Genomic DNA, 17582 nt, shown 5'->3' with positions numbered 1-17582 from the left:
TCACATATTCTGAATCTATTTACAGCTATATACACCTTTAAACAGAATTTGTTGAAACCTGAATTAAACAATACTAAATTAGAAGTGTGTTCATGAGTTACAAGAGTCTCTAATGGATACTTGACTTAAAGTTTTAGAATAAAATGGACCTGAATGAGACTATCAGGCCCACTGTCTGTAAGCTGTAAAATTTTGTTCAGGTACTTAACCTAACCAAGCTTCAGTTTCCTTTGCTGTAAAATAAAGGTAACACTAAGAATAATACTAAGCATTTTATTCTGCCAGAAAGGAAGAGACTGCTGGATTTGTATAAATTAAACTCAGAAGTTAAGTCTAAGATGCTCCCAACCACCTTAACTGGAATATATTTGGCAGTAATCACAATATTGACTGAAACATACATAACATTTAACTTCATTAATTCATATTGCTACTGTTAAAAAGTCATTGGTCTCCACTGGAGAATACATGCAACAATGCATTATTTTGAAAGGTGATAATAAAAACAAAGAATCAAGCACTTAGCATTTAATCAGATTATACCTCTACAATTAAACCTCAGAAAATACTAGAGACAAAGGAAAATATTAAAGGACACCATTGGTAAATACCCAGCAAAGACAGACAATGAGAAATTTGAGAGAAAATTTGACCGTTTGTATGTTCTTTTCATAAATATATAAAGATATATACAACAAATATATACATTAAAAGAAATTTAAGGGTCAAGCATTGTGGAATAGCACAGATGATAAGCAATCTAAGACAATGTATCATAGTTTGTGTCAAAAAGTGTAACCCAGGGACTGGCATTGTGGTGAACCATATAAAGCTATCACCTGCAATGCCAGCAGCCCATATCAGCACTGGTTTGTCTTGGCTGCTCCATTTCTGATCCAGCTCCCTCCCAAAGCATCTGGGAATGCAGCAGAAGATAGCCAAAGTGCTTGGGTTTCTGTACCCATGAGGGAGACCCAGATGACACTGCAGGCTCCTGACTTCAGTCTGGCACAATCTGGGCCTTTGTAGCCATTTGGGGAGTGAACCAGCAGATGGAAGATCTCTCTTTTCTCTCTGTAACTCTACCTTTCAAATAAATAAATAAATCTTTTTTTTAACAAAAATAGTTTAAGCCAGTGTTATCTCACATAGATCAGATAATGTGGGGAGCAATTCAGACTAGACTAAGTTACTGGAATTAAGACTTATTCTATGCATCTGCTCTCCCACAATATGGCGCTGGGAGAGGAGTAAACAACTACACAGCTGCCTCCAGTTCGACCAATAACCTGCAGGAGTTGATCCTGCTCCTGATTGGAGGAGAGCAGCGTACTCGGTGTGTGGGTAGCAGAGTTGGGATTGGTGGAAGAGGACTATAAAGGAGGAGAGAGACAACATGCACCAGGAACATCTATCTGAAGGAACATCTGAGCAGCCCCCGAGAGAGCCGGCCGGCGGTGTGCCACTCCCCCGCGGAAGTGGGGAAAGTGGCAGGGGGAGCCGCCCTTCCACGGAGGTGGAAGGATCGGCAGCCAACCCAGGAAGGACCAGCAGCAAACCCAGCAAGGGCCGAGCAGACAAAAGAACAGCGCAGGGTCCTGTGTCGTTCCTCCGCGAAGAGGGGGAGCGACAAGATACTGGCAATTTCTTCTGCAAAAAAGGCCAAATAGCAAATATTGTAGTTTTTGTAGACCTTATATAGTCACTGATACACAGTCTTTCTTGTTTTATAATCTTATAAAAGTGTGAAACTCATTATTTGCTCCAGGACATGAACAAAAAGAAACAAAGATCTGCAAATCACATTTAATCTATGGACTATAGTTTTCTATCCCCTAATAATGTCTAATGAAGCATAAAAGTTTAAAGCCCTCAAATATTGTGCTATACAAGCAACTAAAAACTGCAAATGGGGGCTGGCATTGTGGCATAGAGGGTAAAGCTGCTGCCTGTGCTGCCAGAGTCCCACATGGGCACTAGTTTAAGTCCCTGCTGCTCCACTTCTGATCCAGCTCTCTGCTATGGCTTGGGAAAGCAGGAGAACATGGTCCAAGTCCTTGGGCCCCTATACCAACGTGGGAGACATGGAGGAAGCTCCTGACTCCTGGCTCTTGGCTTCGGATCAGCTCATCTCTGGCCATTGCAGCCATTTGGGGATTGAACCAGTGGATGGAAGACCTCTCTCTCTCTCTGCCTCTGCTTCTCTGTAGCTCTGCCTTATAAAAAAATAAACAAATCTTTAAAAAAAAACTGCAAATAGGCCACACAGGCACTGATCAGAAAGTACTTCAACAAGGATGCATATGGGATAACCATGCTTCATCCATCTTAGTGCCAATGCACAAAGAAAAAAAAGAAATGGATTCACCAAATCATTGTTAGTTACAACACTGACTTACTCTATTAAGTGCTTAAACTGTATGATTATATATAGCTGTACCATTCTCAATATTAGTAAATTTGCTAACATATGTACTATGTTTCAACCTGGATTTATATGCAGACTACTGCATGGGAGTGTGTTTTATGAGTAAAGAATAGAAATTTATTTAACTTCAACATTTTTTGCTATATTGTTATGATTTGAATATAACAATTTTTAGCCTTCAGCTATTTACAAGTAGAAGAATATGAATTTGAAATATCTGTCAAAAATGAAGGAAGTCTATTTCATATACCAAAAAGTATAATATTTATGATACATATAAATATATAACCTACCAAAATATGTAAATTATCTTAGTGGCTAACAACTTTACAAAATTGCACAGTTGGTAGAAAATGGCAAATCCAGGATGTGATATAGTATATATTACTGCAGAAGTGATTTGTCAAAATCTAAAGAGATACTGATGCTTTAATACATATTCCATTTGGAAAAGAGCCTATGTCATATTGTCTTATACAAACCTAACAGGAAAAATATATCTTCATCCATAGGAACACTGATAGAAGACACAGAAATAGCAACAAATACACCCTTTATACTAGACCCACTATTAATGTTACCATTCACAAGTCTGGAAGATGTACTATCCATAAATCACTTTCACTGGTAAGTATATTGCATATTCTCAAATTGCCCAATACAAGTGAATGCTTTATTTATTCCCAAGCTTATTATTTCTGACAAATCTATTATGATTCTTTTATGAAATGTATAATATGCAATCACAAACATGAAAAAAAATTCAATTCTTTTTTAAAAGGTTAGCAGTTATGGATATCAGAAAACTCAACATTCAATCATGGCTTCAACAATTGTGACAACATGTTAAGGAAATGCTTCCTTCTCACTCCATTCCTTTTTGGAAGGTTATAACTCCAGTTCCCTCTGTGTCATTCTCCTTAAAATGAAAACATTTATGCCATTAAAACTGTGTACTTTCTTGAGAAAGAGGATGGGATTTTTACAGAAGGCAATTCTGAAATTGTACCTCACACAAATGCTTGATAAGAGTCTGAAATTCCACAATGCAAACATTAAAAACATTATTTGGTATTGAAATAAATAGTAAAATTTCTGATATGGCTCCAATAATATTCAAAAAAATCTAATCCAGTAAGTCAACCATAGTTATTTAGCTATTAAAAAAATTAAATAACATCCTTTTGAATACTATTGCTTATTTTTGCATGTCTAGAACCCACTTTGTTTTTTTTTTTCTTTTTTTCTTTTTTTTTTTTTTTTTTTTTGAGGGAGAGAGAGCGCGAGCAAGCAACAGGCAAAGAAACATAGAAAGAAAAAGACTGAAAAATCTCCCATCTGCTGGTTCATTTCCAAAATACCTGCAAAGGCTAGAGCTGGGTTAGGTCAAAGTTGAGAGCCAGGAAATCAATCCAGATTTCCCATGTGGGTGGTATGGACTCAATTACTTGAAACATCACCTGCTGCCTCAAATGGTAAAAAGTAGCAGGAAGCCAGAATCAGGAGCAGAAACAAGAATCAAACCCAGGTATTCAAATATGGGATACAGGCATCCCAAGCTGTATCTTAAACCATGAGGCCAAAACACCCTAAGCCTATACTTCTGATATGAAAATAAATATTGTAATAGAATTCCAGTTAATAATACAAAAAGATTCTGCTGCTTCATGAATATTGGGAGCAGGAAAGAATGGAAATATCATTATGTAAAATATGATTTTGTATTAATTTATATCTTAAAAGAACCCACACCAAAAAAATCTATTAATTTTATTAAATTACAAAAATATAAAATTAAAAGATATGAGGGATGGGACTAATACATTTTAGAAAGGTTTTCAAATATGAACACTACAATAAAAGCTGTTTCATGATAAACCTGAATATTTCAACTTAGTTTGGGTGGTGGAAAGTTTACTAACATTTTACCTTATTGGTTATTATGAACAAAAATCTCCTGCTTTTAAATCCATATTTTTCTATCATAATCCAAAAGCTTGTCATTTACCAGATCAGAAGAAAACAAAAGAATTTTTATTGGGGGATGATTCCAAGATGGCAGAATATAGAGGGAGCTTCCTGCTCTAGTCTAGGGAAAGATAGTTTAAAATAAATGGAGAAAGTGCAATCTCAGAGAAGAGTAAAGAAAAAAACTGTAAAGGAAACTCCACTCAAGTTAGGGGGACACGGTGGTTCTACACGAGGGTATAGACACACAGCATAAACACAAACATAACACAGGACCTCAGCAGCCGAGGGCCTCCACACCAGATTTGGAGGGTGAGGTGAGATCATATGGCAGCAGCCCGAGCCACTGGCAATAAAGATGCAGAGAGAGCCTGGCATGACTTTGGCTTGGAGCCCTGTGGCGGACAGGGTACCTACCAAGCTAGAGGAAAAAAAAGGAAGGGTGGGAGACACGTTTCTCTCTCTCCCACCAGCATTCTATAACTAGCAGATAGAGGGCGGGCACCATTTTAGAAATACATAACTGCTGTGCCAGCTTATGTTGCACACACAGAAAAATTTTCCTCATGAAATTGAGGTTTTAGTGAGAAATCAAAATGAAATATTAAAACTGAAGAACTCAATCGATCAAATAAAAATTGTAGTGGAAAGCCTTAACAACAGATTTAGCGAGGCACAAGAAAGAATATCCAAGTTAGAAGACAAGTCTCTGGAAATTTTTCAGTCAGACCAAAAAACAGAAGACAAAATTAGAAAACGTAAAAACAGTGTAAGAGATTTATGGGATACTATCAAAACAACCCAAAATAAGAATCTTGGGAGTTCCTGACGGCATGGAAAGAGAGAATGGCCTAGAAGGCCTTTTTAGTGATATAATTACAGAAAACTTCCCCAATCTGGACAAAGAACAGGATATCCAGGTACAGGAAAAACACAGAAATCCTGATAGAAATCACCAGAAATTATCTTCACGACACATTGTAGCCAAACTTTCCACAGTAAAAAGTAAATAAAACATTCAAAAATGTCACGAGAGAAACGCCAGATTACTTTCAGAAGATCTCTGATTATCCCTACAGCTGACCTCTCATTAGAAACCCTACAGGCTAGAAGAGAATGGTGACATATAGTCCAAATCTTAAAAGACAAAAACCATCAAACCAGAATACAGTATCCTTCAAAGCTCTCATTTATGAGTGAAGGTGAAATAAAGATCTCCAATAACAAACAAAAATTGAAAGAATTTTTTACCACCTGCCCAGCCTTAAAAAGATGCTTAAGGATGTGTTGCACACAGAAACATGGTCATCATTATGAAAGAAGGTGAAGGAAGAAAATCCCCCAGTAAAAATACAAAGGAAATCCAAAGTAAACAATGGGAATACTTATGAGAAAATGGTAGGGACTGTGGGGAGCAACTCGGACTAGACTGTTACTGGAATTGAGGCTTATTCTATGCATCTGCTCTCCCACAATATGGCGCTGGGAGAGGAGGAAATAGCTTCTACTCAGCTGCCTCCAGTTCAACCAATAAACAGCAGGACCTGCTCCTGATTGGAGGAGAGCAGCGTACTCGGCATGTGGGTAGCAGAGTTGGGATTGGTGGAAGAGGACTATAAAGGAGGAGAAAGACAACATGCACCAGGAACATCTAAGGGGAACATCTAAGAGGAACATCTGAGCAGCCCCCGAGAGAGCCGGCCGGCGGTGTGCCGCTTCCCCGCGGAAGTGGGGAATGTGGCAGGGGGAACCGCCCTTCCACGGAGGTGGAAGGGTCGGTAGCCAACCCGGGAAGAACCAGCAGCAAACCCGGGGAGGGCCGAGCAGACAAAAGAACAGCGCAGGGTCCTGTGTCGTTCCTCCACGAAGACGGGGAGCGACAAGGGACAAGTCAATAGTCACCTTGAATGTAAATAGCCTCAACTCTCCAGTTAAAAGATACAGACTGGCTGAATGGATTAAAAAACAAGATCCATTTATTTGCTGTTTACAAGAAACACATCTCCAACAAAGACACATGCAGATTGAAAGAGAAAGGATGGAAAAAGAAATTCCATGCTATCAGAAACCCAAAAAGAGCTAGTGTTGCCATCCTAATATCAGACCAAAAAAAAAGACATTAACACAAAAACTGTTAAAAGAGACAAAGAAGGGCACTATGTAATGATTAGGGGATCAATTCAACAGGAAGATGTGACTATAATAAATTTACATGCAACCAATTACAGGACACCTGGCTACTTAAAAGAAATGTTAATGGATCTAAAGGGAGACATAGACTCAAATACAATAGTAATGGGGGACTTCAATACCCCACTTTAAGCAACAGACAGATCAACCAGACTGAAAATCAGCAGGGAAACAACAGAATTAACCTTAAATAAAAGGTTTCTGGGGGAAAAATAAATTTTTATTTTCACTTCTGTGATAAAAAATTTCTTGTTAGTGTCCTCTAGGCTGTCTAACCGAATCTTTATTTTGCAATAAGGTGTTGATTTTTTGAAGTAATTAACAATTTTCTTGTGTATAAATGTCTAACAAGAAACATCTAGGCTGTACTTCTTTGGCTCATTTGACCCTTGCAAACACAGGGCCTTACATGTTCCCTATGCCTAGAATGTTCTTTCCTTACCTTTTCCTTTATTATATGTTTTACTTGCGATCTCAACTCAAATCTCACTTCAAAGGGTAGCCTCCTTTCCTAATTTCCATGACTAGGCTGAATGTCTTTATTAAAACTCTCAAAGTCCTGCAAAGCTCTCCTTCCTGCTGTTTGTTGCTATGATGCTTTTTTGGTAAACTAATTATAACAATGCTGAGGACAAAGACTATGCATACTTCTCTTCAACACGGTATCTACAGAGGTTAGCTAAGTACTGGGAATTTGGCAGAAGCTAATTTAACATCTGTTGAGTAAATTATTGAATGAAGTACAAGTATTTGAAAATGTCACTAACATGAATGCCTTCACGATAATTTTAAAGTGAATGCAAATCATAAACCTGTCCATGGGCTCTCCTGGTCTTGACTCAAATGGAAGTTATGTGTGGGTATATAAGTAGAGTGATTACTACTATATGTTATTGCATTTCAGATTATGAGTAAGGGACAAACATATTTAATTCTTTTAATACTTTTGAATGTGCAAAGTATGAGCATTTGTTATTTCCACAACTAATCATCTATTCTAATGTATCTTGCACCTTTTATTACTCACTTTTATTACTTACTGATCTTTTATTACTTTTATTATTCACTTGCAATGCTTACTTGATTTTTCATCATTGCAGAATTTTGTGTTTTGCACACATTTTCTAGATAATTAAAAAATATCCTCTAATTGCATTTTTATTTAACTAATTTAGACATTAAGTAGTAATTCACAAATGACTGATAAATGAACTCTTTTGTTACAATTAGTAGCTCTAGGAAGTGATTATTGTTTTAGTTTAAACAATTATCTTATAAGACACTATGTAAGAAATTATTTCAAAGGAAAATCTTTTGAGACAAAAATTTATTATGAAGTGTAAATTCTGTATGAGAAACAAGTAACTATAATGCCTAGAAAAATGTGGTGGCTATTATGGGTACTATTATTATTATTTATTTATTTATCTATTTATCTATTCATTCATTGGTGCTGCTAACAGATTTATATACTTGTTCACCAATTTCTTTTCTATACCTTCTATTCTTTTATTCTCCATTTTACAGCCTAATTGTTTTCCCAGTGAACTAACACCCCTGTTTGCTAATCCCCTCTTTTGCTGTAGGATTAGTAAAATGACAGAGGCCTGCAATGCTATTCTGTTAAAACTATTGAGTTCGTCATCTCATGTATTGTATTTTTGGTTCTGTACTCCAGATCTAATTTTTTAACTTTTAATTTTTAATTAGTCTATAACATTATCAACATTACTTATAGATGGAATTCTATGAACATAATGTTATTCCCTTCCTTCCTCCCTCCCACTATCTCCCTCCCACCCTCATTCCTTCTTGCTTTTTTTCAGTTTTAGATATAACATCGTTTACAATTAAATTACAGTAAAAAGGCTTAATAATTCACCAAATGAGAATTTTAATAAGTATAAGCAAAAAGATCCTAGTTTAGTGGGAATATATACAATGGTTATAAATAATAACTGAATGGAAAAATGACCATTACATCCACATATAGTAAATTATAAAGTAAACACATATCATTAAAATTATAGTAGTATAACATTCTTAACCACTGTTCTGGTGGTTATAAAACAAAATTTCACAAAACTATATTTGCAACAATATGGATATATTTAGACATTTCCTTTTTCTTTTTCCAGTTTTTGTTTTTAAATTTTAGCTCCTACATAGGAGGGAGAATATGTGGTATTTGCCATTCTGGATCCAGCTTATTTCATTTAACATGATGCCCTGCATTCTGTCCATTTTGTTGCAAATGGTATAAATTCATTTTATAGCTGCATAATATTCCAATGTATATGTATTTTTTCTTTATCCATTATATAATGATGAGCACCTTGGTTGGTTTCAAATTTTGGCTATTGTAAACAGTGTTACTATAAACAGGGTGGTGCATGTATCACTTTGATACACAGTGTTCAAATCTTATGGTATATATACCCAATAGTAGGACTGCTGGATCATTTGGCAAGTGCATTTCTAGTTTTGTAAGGAAATCTCCACAACATTTTTCACAGTGGTTGAACTAATTTACATTCTCCTCAACAGTTTATAACTGTTTCACTTTGTCCACAACCTCACCAGCATTTGTTACTCTCTGTTTTAGATTTTAGCCATTATGACAGGGATGAGGTGATATTTCACTGTGGTTTTGATTTGCATTTCCCTGATGGCTAGCAATGCTGAGCATTTTTTTTTTTCATAGATTTGTTGGCCGTTTGCATTTCTTTTTTCGAAAATTGTCTACTACAAACCTTTGCCCATTTCAACTGGATTGATTTTGGTTGTTGTAGAGCTTTTTTTTTTTTAAGCTGCTGGTATAATTGGGATATTAATCCTATGTCATATAGGTGGGTTGCAAATATTTTTTCTCATTGTTTGGATGTCTCATCGCTCTATTGATCATTCCCTTTGCTGTGCAAAAGCTTCTGAGTTTGATACAGTCCAATTTGTGCATTTTTGCTTTTATTGCCTGTGCTTTAGGGATCCTGTCCACGAAGTCATGCCCTACACTAATGTCTTAGATGGTTTCTCCCTATATTTTATTCAAGCAACTTTCTGGTCTCAGGTCTTAAATTTAGATTTTTGATCTACCTTCAGTTAATTTTTGTAAATGGTGAGAGGTATGGGTCTGATTTCATTCTGCCACATATATATATCTAGCTTTGCTAGCAATGTTTGCTGCAGACATGATCCTTACTCCACTGTATCGTCTGATCACTTTTGTCAAAAATCGGTTGTCAGCTGGCGCTGCGGCTCACTTAGCTAATCCTCTGCCTGTGGCGCCAGCACCCCTGGTTCTAGTCCCGGTTGGGGCACCGGATTCTGTCCCAGTTGTTCCTCTTCCAATTAAGCTCTCTGCTGTGGCCCAGGAAGGAGTGGAGGATGGCCCAAGTGCTTGGGCCCTGCACCCGCATGGGAGACCAGGAAGAAGCACCTGGCTCCTGGCTTTGGATTGGCACAGCATGCCAGCTGTAGTGGCCATTTGGGGGGGTAAACCAACGGAAGGAAGACCTTTCTCTCTCTCTCTCTCTCTCTCTCTAACTCTGCCTGTCAAAAAAAAAAATCAGTTATCTGTATGTACATGTATTTACATGGATTAATTTCCAGGCCCTCTATTCTATTTTGTTGATCTATGTATCACTTTTTAAGCCAGTACCAAGCTGTTTCAATTACTATAGCTTTGTAGTATGCTTTGAAATCAGGTACTGTGATGCTTCTACCTTAGTTTCCTCCCACAGGATCATTTTAGCTACTCAGGGTCTTTTGTGATTCCATATGAATTTTAAGATTGTGTTCCCTAATTATGCAAAGAATGCCATTGGTATTTTGATAGCAACTGCACTGAATCTGTGAATTGCTTTAAGTAGTATACACATTTTGATTATATCAAAACTTCTAAGCCATGAGCAAGAAATATATTTCTATTATTTTGTGTCCTTCATGATATTTTTCATCAACGTTTGATAACTTTCATTATACAGAGTTCTCACTTCTTTGGTTAAATTTATTCTTAAATATTTTATTCTTTTGTGGCTATTGTAAGATTTCTTTCTTGATTTCTCTTTCTGTGAATTCTTCATTAGCACGCAAATGCTACCTTTTTTTGTATGTTTATTTTGTAACCTGCAATTTTACTGAATTATCAATTCTAACAGATTTTTGGTGGAGTGGTTAGGTGTTCAAGAGAATGTCGGGTCAACACAAACATATTTCCCTTTCTCTCTAAAATCTGTAGCCCTTAGTTCTAACTGTTTTAGTTATTTTCTGTTACCCTCAGCTATTTGGCAATCACATAATTCTTCCAACTTCTATACTTGCTTCATCAGGATATCTGATCTAATATGAGCTACTCAAGTATATTTAGGACAGAAATATTCATGATTCTTTTTAAAATATTTAAAGTACCTAATTTAACAGTAAGGAAAAAATTAGTCATGTACTAATGAAATCCAACTCAAATAATAGGAATATATCCTGAAGATTATAAAAATAAATACTCTACTATTTATATTTTTCTTAGAGCTTAACTATCAAGTTTGAAACTCTTAACAGCACTTGTAAAATCTTCAAGAATGAAAGACAATACAATGTTAAAAGACACTGAAGATACAAACCAGTGGAAAAGCATCCAAACATAAATAACCGAAAGGATAAAAAAGGGGGGAGTTTAATTTGTAAATCTTTGTACCATGTTAAAATTAATATAAAGTTAATCTCATAAATAGCTTGCTGATTACTGGTTCATATATATATATATATAAAATCATGACTCTGCAGGTCAATATATTTACTTTCACATAAACATCTGATATAGATTCAAGCTATAAGATGCTCTTGGGAGAACATGGAGCAAGATGGCAGAAGTGATCCCTCCTTCCAGAACTATTCATTTGAATATTTCCATGCATAGAAATATTTCCACAAGAGCTAAGGAAACAAGGTGAGATACCATAGCACCTACTCATAGCACAATAATAAGAAAAGACACTTTGAAGAGGGTAGGGTGACAATTAAATATTACCTGTGTCACTGATTCCCCAAACCCAGGCAATACAGCTTAAGAGAGAAATCATCTGCTTGGAGGAAAGAGAAAGAAGTAATCACAGGATTTTACTTTGGACCCCAGTACTGTGTCTGCCACAGTAAAACTCAGCACTATGTAGATTCTCACAGTCACCCATTGCAGACAGGTTACACCTGCCCCAGCACCAAACAGGAACATAAAGCTCCTAAGACATAGATTCAAGGGGCCAGCGCCATGGCTCACTTGGTTAATACTCCGCCTGAAGCACCAGCATCCCATATGGGCGCCAGGTTCTAGTCCCAGTTGCTCCTCTTCCAGTCCAGCTCTCTGCTGGGGTCAGGGAGGGCAGTGGAGGATGGCCCAAGTGCTTGGGCTCCTGCACCCGCATGGGAGACCAGGAAGAAGCACCTGGTTCCTGGCTTTGGATCAGCATAGCGCCAGCCATAGCAGCCATTTGTGGAGTGAACCAATAGAAGGAAGACCTTCTCTCTGTCTGTCTGTCTGTCTCTCTCTCTCTAACTCTACCTGTCAAATAAAAAAAAGAAATGGATTCAAGCCTATACTGTCACTAACCTTATACAGTTGCCTTGGGTTGCAAATAAACCTTAACTAGACAGGTCTTAGCAGCCACACACTTTAAACACACCAAAGTAGAGAAATAGCCTAAACAATACTCAGCTTTGGTTATATCATATCACTGGCAGTGATGGCACCCACAATATTCCAGACCAATACTATAACAACTACCAGGTAGTAATGCAACAATTACAGGAGTAATGGGCTCCAAGACCACATCATAAGATCTTCCCACAATCTCTGAAGAAGCTTATTGGTGAAGGACTTCCCAGACCAAACCACACTGCAAAGACAGGAATGGAATAAGTTTTTATTTCTTTAATGTGCACGCAACCACAAGGATTAAGAGCAACAGGGTTATATAAAGTCATAAAACGAACAAAATAAAGTGCAAGTGGCTGATCCTAAGAGATGGACATGTAGTAATTGCCTGAAAAAGAACTCAAAATAACTGTTTAAAGGAAGCTCAAACATTCAAGAAAATACAGAGGAATAATAACAAAACGAGAAAAACAAGTGATTGAAACAAGAAATTAACAGAAAGACTGAATAGCAATAGAGGCCAGTCCTGTAGAACACAGCTAGGACTAGAATGCCATAACCCCATATTGAAGTACCAGTTCAAGTCACAGCCGCTCCACTTCCATCCCACCTTCCTTCCAATGTGCCTAGAAAAGCAGAAGACAGCCCAAGTACTTGGGACCCTGTCACCTACATGGAGACCCAGATGGAATTCCTTGTTCCTGGCTTCAGCTTGGTCCAGGCTTGGCTACTGTGGTCATTTAGGGAGTGAACTGGCAGATGAAAGACCTCTCCCTACATATATATATTTACCTACCTATCTAGCTGTATTCCTCTCTCATTCTGCTTTTGAAATAAATAAGTTAAAAAAATCAAAAAGAAATTTTGACACTGAAAAATATAAAGAAATGAAAAAATATAAAGAAACGAAAAGTCCAATAGATAACATTAAGAGAAGAACTGATATATATCAGAAGAAAAAACATTTGAGCTCAAAGAATGGTCATACACAAATAGGCAATCAGAGGAAAAAAAAACAGAAAAATAAGAACGAAATGAAGAAAGCTCAATGACTGTAGGACAGCATAAAAAGAACAAATATTCAAGTAACTAGATGATTTTCATAAGGATAAAGAAAGATGAAGGAGTAGAAAACATATTTAAATAAGTAATAGCAGAAAAATTTCCAAACCTGGAGAAAGATATAAACAAATACAGGAAAATCAAGGGTATAAACCAAATTTAGTCCAAATAACACTACCCAAAGATATACCATGATCAAACTGACAAAGATAAAAGAAAAAGAGGATCCTTAAAGTATCAAGAAAAGAAAAATAATAAAATATATAAGGTAGCTATAATTCCCCTAGCAGGAGACTTCTCAGCAAAAATCTTAAAGCTCATGAGTAAATAAAATGATATACTCAAATGCGGAATAGGGAGAAAAAAGCCAATCAAGAATCATATTCCCAGAAAATAACATCCTTTAAAAATTAAGAAACAATAAATACTTTCCAAAATAAACAAAAGCTTAGGAAGGGGCAAGTGGGTTAAATCTCCTATTGGGACACCTGCATCCTATATTGGAAAGCCAGTTCAAGTTCCAGGTACTCCACTTCTGACCCAGCAGCCTCCTGCTAATGAATCCTGAGAGGCAGCAAATGATGGCTCAAGTACCTGTGCCTCTGCTATCAATGTGGGAGACCCAAATGGAGTTCCAGGCACCAAGCTTCAACCTGAGCACACCATGGTTGTTACAGGCATTTTGGAGGTGAACCAACAGATGGAAGATCTCTCTCCAAAAAAAAAAAAAAATCATTCAAAAAAAAAAATCATTCAGTGTGATCAATTGGGAGTCAGCCCCACAGACTGTTTAACATACACAAATCAATAAACATGATATATCACATTAACATAAGGACAAAAAATGTAAGATCATTTCAATAAATATAAAAAATTGACAATATTCAACATCCTTTCGTGATAAAAAAAAAAGCTACAAAAAAAAGGTATAGAAGGACTGTGCCTCAACACAATAAAGACCTTATATGACAAACCTACAGAAAACATCATATAGCTCAGAGAAAAATTGAAAAACAAAATACCATGACACTGACATAAAAACAAAAACACAGACCAATGTAAAAGAATACAGAGCATAGAGATAAAACTGCACATTTCAGACAAGTGATTTGCAGCAAAAGTGCCAAGAATACATATTGGGGAAACAATAGTTTTTGTTGTTAGGAAAACTGAATATCATTCAGAAGAATGAAATCAGGCGCTTATTTCACAATGTATACAAAAATGAACTGAAAATAGATTGAAGACTTAAAGGTAAGTCCCAAACCTATGAAACATCAAGAAACCATAGAAGGAAAGCTCTGGAACATCGATCTAAGAAATGATTTTTTTATGATTCCAAAAGCACAGGCAACAAAAGGAGAAATGCACTAATGAAATTCCATGAAACTAAAAAGTTCTTGCAATGCACAGGAAAATATCAAACAGACTAAGTGACAACCTATTTAATGAAAGAAAATAAGTGTACTACAATTTTACAATTTTACAAAACTTCTAACAAGGAACTAATTATCTGAAATGTATAAGGAACTCAAACAACTTAATAACAAGAAAATAATCCAATTAAAAAGTGGGCAAAAGAGGGGTCAGCATTGTAGCACACAGAGTTAAACCGCCACATGTGACACCAGCAATTTATATGAGTACCAGTTTGAGTCCCAGTTGTTCCACTTCTGGTCCAACTCCCTACTGATTCACCTGGAAGAATAGCAGAAGATGGCCCAAGTACTTGGATCCCTGCCACCCATGTGGGAGACCAAGATGCATTTCCAGGGTGCTGGCTTCAGCCTGGTCCAGGCCAGGCTTTTGCAGTCATTTAGGGAATGAACCAGAAGATGGAAGATTTATCACTTCTGGTTTCTATAACTCTTCCCTTCAAATAATTAAATCTTAAAAAAAAAAAAAAATGGGCAAAAGGCCCAGATACAGACACAAGATTCTCAACATAATAATCACTGGGAAAATGGGAAAATGCAAATAAAAACTATAATGAGATACTAATTCACTCCTGTTAGAATGGCCATTATAAAAAACAAAGTATAGCTGGCGCCACAGCTCAATAGGCTAATCCTCCGCCTGCAGCGCCAGCACCCCGGGTTCTAGTCCCACTCAGGGCGCCGGATTCTGTCCCAGTCGCTCCTCTTCCTGTCCAGCTCTCTGCTGTGGCCCAGGAAGGCAGTGGAGGATGGCCCAAGTCCTTGGGCCCTGAACCCGCATGAGAGACCAGGAGAAGCACCTGGCTCAGCGTGGTGCGCCGGCCGCAGCATCCCGGCCGCAGCGGCCACTGGGGGGTGAACCAACAGAAAAAGAAGACCTTTCTCTCTCTCTCTCTCTCTCTCTCTCACTGTCCACTCTGCCTGTCAAAAAAAAAAAAAAGTATAACAACTACTTGTAAGGATGCACACTGTCAATGGGAATGTAAACCAGTACATTTCTAGAAAACAGAATAGAATTCTCCCCAAAATTAAAAAAAAAAAAAACTTATCCAGCAATCCTACTACATGATATATAGTCACAAGAAACAACATCAGTATTTCAAAGATATATCTGTAACTCTGTTGTACATATCAGCACTATTTACAACAACCAAGACATAAAATCTAAGTATATTCATCAAGGAATGAACGGATAAGGAAAATGTGGTATATATACACAGTGCAATACCAGTCAGCCATAAAAAAGAAGGAAATCCTGTAATTTGGGACAACAAGAATAAAACTTGAAGACCTCATGTTCAGAGAAATAAGTGAGGCACTTAAAGACAAACACTAAATTATCTCATTTGTATATGGATCTAAAAATGTTGATTTCATAGAATAGAATGGTGGTTACCAGAGGTGGGAGTGTGGGTAGAGAGATGTTGGTCAAAGGATACATATTTACACTTTGGAAGAATAAGGTCAAGAGATATACAGCATACTAACTATATGATGACATATTCTTAAAAAACACTAGAAGTAAATGTTGAGGGGTCTTACCACAGAAATGATAACTTCACGTTAAGGTAATGCATTTGTTAACTAGCTAGATTAAACTATTCTGCAACATACATGTATCAAAAATCATATTGTAGAAAATAAGTAGACACAATTTTATGTGTCCTTTTATTTTTTTTTATTTATTTATTTTTTTTTTTTTTTTGAGAGGCAGAGAAATCTCCCACCTACTGGTTTGCTCTCAAATGCTTACAAAAGCTGAGCCAGGCTGAAGTCTGGAGCTAGGAACTTAATCCAAGTGTACATGCAAGCAGCAGGCTGAGCCAATACCTGCTGCTTCCCAAGAGGAATCCAGACAGCCAGAACTTGAACACAGGCACTCCAATATGGGGATGCAGGTTTTCCAAGTCATAATTTAACTGATATGTCAAACATCTGTCCTTATATGTTCCATTTACAACAAATACATACATTGGAATAAAAAGTGCTCCCAAAAGCAATAAATTTGTGGAGATATCAGAAGCATTAAAAATAATATTGAGGGCCGGCGCCGTGGCTCACCAGGCTAATCCTCCGCCTTGCGGCGCCGGCACACCGCATTCTAGTCCCGGTTGGGGCGCCGGATTCTGTCCCGGTTGCCCCTCTTCCAGGCCAGCTCTCTGCTGTGGCCAGGGAGTGTAGTGGAGGATGGCCCAAGTGCTTGGGCCCTGCACCCCATGGGAGACCAGGAGAAGCCCCTGGCTCCTGCCTTCGGATCAGTGCGGTGCGCCAGCCGCAGCACGCCGGCCGTGGCAGCCATTGGAGGGTGAACCAACGGCAAAGGAAGACCTTTCTCTCTGTCTCTCTCTCTCACTGTCCACTCTGCCTGTCAATAATAATAATGATAATAATAATAATGAGATTGGTATATGTGATTTTGACATTAAAAGTAGTTATGGGTAATTTAAAAGTTTTTTTTTTTTATTTTTTCCTAAGACTGCCATTTCAAACTAGTCAATCCTCATGTTCCTTGCTGACAGCATAACATTGGAAGACATTTGATATTAGAGTTGCAAATGCCAGCAATATCTGTAAAGGTCACTATAATTCTAACAGGTATACTTAGGAAATCTAATCTCATTCTAAATGAGAACTTTATGATTTTTAAAAGGATAGTTTTACTTTGTAACTAAAAATAGTTCTATTCAAAGCTACATATATAGCTTTATCACGTTTTTAAAAATAGAATTTTTACTATTAACTATTAGCTAACATGTATATTAAGTACTATGGTCTGAGCATTTAATCAATAAACACAATGCTGTCTAACTTCAAAGACTCCACAGTCATGGTTCTCATAGTTTGCTCCAGTGAT

The 17582-nt window shown here is 37.1% G+C and overlaps 1 protein-coding gene across 6 annotated transcripts in view; it reads right to left on the bottom strand.

Annotated features, from left to right (window-relative positions):
• Positions 1 to 17582, bottom strand: part of STPG2 (sperm tail PG-rich repeat containing 2) — a 604392-nt gene that overhangs the window by 513514 nt on the left and 73296 nt on the right. The window lies entirely within an intron of this gene.

The sequence above is a fragment of the Oryctolagus cuniculus genome, chromosome 8 (assembly GCF_964237555.1).
Source record: "Oryctolagus cuniculus chromosome 8, mOryCun1.1, whole genome shotgun sequence".
NCBI classification, from domain to species: domain Eukaryota; kingdom Metazoa; phylum Chordata; class Mammalia; order Lagomorpha; family Leporidae; genus Oryctolagus; species Oryctolagus cuniculus.
Note: the sequence above shows the minus strand (reverse complement) of the source record. Positions and strands in the feature narration are given on the sequence as shown.